Genomic DNA, 4,424 nt, shown 5'->3' with positions numbered 1-4,424 from the left:
GGGGTTCGCACTGCGCCCCAGAAAGTCCCACGGCCTCAAACGACGGCTTCTTCCTGGGAAATGGAGCGAGTCCTCCAGGCTCATGGGAGGGTGCGTCCAGGTGGCGGGCGGGGCGCAGGCTGGTCTGCAGGGCCTGGGACGCGAGGAACGCCTTGAACGGGGCCAGAGCCCCCACAGTGAGCGACGCAGGGCTCAGAGGTCTGGGGAGCGGGGGCGCTGTTGTTGGCCAAGGGGGGCCTCCCACAGTCCAGAATCCTCTGGGCGGCTCCCAGACCTGGGCCCCGCTCTGGCTGTCCAGCTCCCCGGTGGCTCTGTGGATCCTGGACGAGGAGAAAGTGGCTCCTGGGGTCTCGAGGGCTTGTGCTGAGAGCCCACAGCCCCCGGCACCACGGAACTTCAGGCAGCCCCCCCACGGAAGGGCCCAGCTCACTCTGGTGGTGGCTGCCCACGTCCTCCCTGGGCTCTGCGCTCGGCCCTGAGTAAAAGTTAAAAAAGCCGTGTTATGAACAACGTCAAACGCATGGAAAAGCACAGGAGCAGCGTCAGGAGGGCCGCGTGAGCGTGTGCCATACTGACTTCATCTGGTTTCCCCTAACTCTAATTTTAAAGTACGTTTCCAACTTCGTGACATTTGTGTGCCGTGTTCGGTGCTGTAGCTCCAGAGCCCAGAGGACCGTGGGGCAGTGGGAGCGGGCGAGCGGAGGAGTGGGGGGCCGTGGGAGTCGGGCCCTTCGGCACCAGGAAGGCTGGCTGTGGGCCTGCGGGACTGCTGGGTGCTCCGGTCTGGGGTGTGTGTGTGTGTGTGTGTGTGTGGCAGCAGGCGGCTTTGGTGACACAGGATAATTTTTTTTTCCCCCCCCCCCCCCCCCAGTCCTGCTTGTCACTCTTCCTGCTTCTCTGGAATGGGGAACAGCAAATGGTCACTCCTCCCACTTTTCTGATGGGGACACGCGCCCAACACCCATTCCAACGGGCGACAGTGCCACCTGCTGGAGCACCTGGGGTTTCCGCGGCTTTTTCTGGGGTGACTGGCAACTCCCGACGGAGGAACAGACTTTGCTGCCCTCTCTGAGTGCCTCGAGCATCGCATGTGTGAGAACTCGTGTTTCAGCCGTCACGCGTGGTTTAGAAAACACGAGAGGAGACCCGACTGTCCTGTGACCTCACGCTCTGCCCCCGAGTCAGCGTGGAAACACCTCCTCGGGGGCACCAGGGGGCGCTGGCGAGGCAGGCGACTTGGGAGGTGGGAGCAGGAGGAAAGGGAGACCCCAGCGGCAAGTTGTTTTCTGTCTTAATCCTTTTCCTTCCAGAAACGTAGAAAAGGCTTCCCAGCCCAGCTCTGTGCTGGAGAAAGGGGGGCGGAGGGGAGCGGGGGGCACAGCCGGCCCAGACCCTCCGTGCGAGCCTCAGGTCCTTGGTCCAGAGCTCAGCCCAGGAGAGCTCAGCAGGCCTGGGACTGGGGCCTGGGAGGGGTCAGAGGCAGCGTCTGTGGCGGGCGGTCTCTCTCTCAGCTGGCACCTGGCCAGGTGCGGGCGCTGCTCCCTTGTCACGGGGAGCTGAGGCTCGGAGGGGTCTCATGGGGCAGTTGCCCGGCACCCACCAGGCCTGTCCTGTGCCCCGACCCTCTCTTCCCTGCTGGGGCCTGTCTGTGGCTCCCCCCACACCCCCCTTTAGCTGGGACCTATCTGTGGCTCCTGGAAGGCGTGACCTGGGTCACCCTAAGCAGAGGCCTTGTCCCCACCCCCAGACCTCCGGCCTTGCTGCCAGCTCTGCCCAGCTCTCCTGCCCCCAACATGTCCACCAGGGGCCACTCCTCTGACCGGCGCCCACCGTGCGTGGAAGCCTGTAATTTCCTAGGGCTGAGTCACTGCCGGCGGCTGGAGCGGGTCTGCTGCCGTGGGCCCCGGGCGGCCTGGAAGGGAGCTGTGGGCTGCACCCTGCAGTTAGCAGCCCAGGGACCTGCTTCCGGGAGCCTTGCCTGCGAATCCTTAAAACAGAGTCCACACAGGAGTAACCACTGCGCTACCCCTGCACCCGCCCATGGCAGGCTGCGCTGGGCCCCGCAAACAGAGTCCACACAGGAGTAACCACTGCGCTACCCCGAACCCTTTCCCAGAGCTGACTCCTTCCTGAAGTCTTTACATCCACGACTGCACCCTCTTCACGACAGCGCTGCGTGAGGCTTGCTGTCCCGCCTCCTGCCGTCCCCACGTGTTCGGACCGCCTCTGCCGTCTGACGTCATGTTTTCTAGCTGCCGCGTTTCTGTGTCCCCTTTCGCTCTTCTGCTGGGCCGACGCGGGTTTCACCGTCGTCTTCTCTCTGTTGGTTCCGAAGCTGCAGGGTGCAGCCTTGGGCAGGCGTTGAAATACAGATACTAACCAGACATTGTCATCACCAAGTTGGAAGCCCTTCAGGATGCCACGCGCCTTCCACGGAACATAACGCCCCACAGGCTGTTACTGTTGTTAGAATCCCGTCTCACTCTCCGTCAAACACGAGGTTAGCTGTTCACGCAGCCAGTGGTAAGGAGTCAGCCAGCGTTTCTGTGTGCACCCTCGTTCCCAAGTCCTCTCTCCCCTCCTGGGCCGGCTTTCTCCGCACGATGTTCACCTGGGTGAGCCTTTCGGGATGGCTTGTCGGGGGCCACTCTTTCCGAGACTCTGCGAGGCCCAAGACGCCGGCCCCGTGTGCGCACCCCCCAGGATCGTTCAGCTGGCTGCGCAGTTCTCGGGGGACAGTTGTGTTCCTGTGGCCCTAGAAACTCCTGCCCCAGACCAGTCTGCTTTGTGGGTGATCGGTCGTCTTGTGTCGGACAGCTTCTCAGCTTTTCTCTCCTCCCTCCGATGTCGTACAGCGTCGCTATGAGGTGAGTCAAACCTCAGTTCTCGGACGGCTCCCATCGCTAACTATTCGCTTTTCAGCCCGACGCCCCTTTCATTTTTATCTGCTTCACATGCTCATCTCTGGGCCCCTTTCTCAGTCATCTCTCCCAGCTCCCTGGCTCCGTGTGTCCGACCGGGTGTATTCTCTGTGGAGCTGTGACTTTCAGGAAGCACACCGTTCAGTTCCAGGATTTCTCATCGACTCGTTCTCATGACGACCTGTTTTTGCTTCATCTAAGCCAGTTTTGCTTTCCTAGGTTTTTCTGGTCTTCGATGACCCTAAGCGTTTTATCTGAGAATTATTTCCGTTTCCTCTGGAGTGATGTCACCTCTCCATGGTGGCTTCTCTTGGTCGTCTTTATTAGCTTCAGCCTTGCTCATGTTTGGGGGATCAGGTTGGTAGGTTCGTCTCCAGTAGCTGATTCTCTTCAATCTCGTCTTCCTCTCCCTCCACCTCATTTCCAGCCGCCCCCACTGGGCCCCTTTCTCAGTCATCTCTCCCAGCTCCCTGGCTCCGTTTTCCGTGTGTCCGATCCGGTGTATTCTCTGTCGAGCTGTGACTTTCAGGACGCACACCTTTCAGTTCCAGGATTTCTCATCCACTCGTTCTCATGACGATCTGTTTTCGCTTGGTCTAAGCCAGTTTTGCTTTCCTAGGTTTTTATGGTCTTCGATGACCCTAAGCGTTTTATCTGAGAATTATTTCCGTTTCCTCTGGAGTGATGTCACCTCTCCATGGTGGCTTCTCTTGGTCGTCTTTATTAGCTTTAGCCTTGCTCATGTTTGGGGATCAGGTTGGTAGGTTCGTCTCAAGTAGCTGATTCTCTTCAATCTCGTCTTCCTCTCTCCACCTCATTTCCAGCCACCCCCACTGGGCTCCCTGGTGGCTCCACTCCAGGAAAACGAAGTCATTTGTGTTGGCTCAGAGCACCCATCTCCTGGGGGAATAATGGGGGTGTTGGGGTCCCTTTCATTGAGTCCCTGGGGGGTGTCAAGGCCCGGAAGTTGTAGCTGTTCCCCCCACTCGCCCAGGTGCACAGCTGGGAGCCCCGCGGCCCCTTTGCAGAGCGTGGCTCCGGCTCCTGCCTCGTTCGGTGTCTGCTCTGAGGCGGGGGCTGTCTTTTTATTATAGCGATGTCTTTTAAGTTCCTCTTTTTATCGTTTATTTGTCTTTGCTACATGGGATGCCTTGAAAAATGAACTTTAAAGTGCCATCTATTTTTTAAACTCTAAATATTTCCTTTTATTGTAAGTCCATTAAAAACAGAAAGCCAGTGTAAACTTTCAGTTTCCTGGAATGTAATGGGTTTGGAGGTTAATCTTAAAAAATAAAACCTCATCAAGCCGGCCCCCGTGTCAGCTCCGAGGAACATTTTCCCACAGCGGTGGGCTCTGCCAGCTGCTCGCAGGCAACGAACCGTAAATCGCTGTTCCCACGTTTCCTTGCAGATACAGTGTGTCCGCCTCTCTCTACTGAAGCCTCCTTGCCAGCTGATCCTAGTTGCTAATTGTTGATAAACTATTTTATTGATTTATGGCAT

Source organism: Myotis brandtii, unplaced genomic scaffold (assembly GCF_000412655.1).
Source record: "Myotis brandtii unplaced genomic scaffold, ASM41265v1 scaffold825, whole genome shotgun sequence".
Classification (NCBI taxonomy): Eukaryota; Metazoa; Chordata; class Mammalia; order Chiroptera; family Vespertilionidae; genus Myotis; species Myotis brandtii.
Note: the sequence above shows the minus strand (reverse complement) of the source record.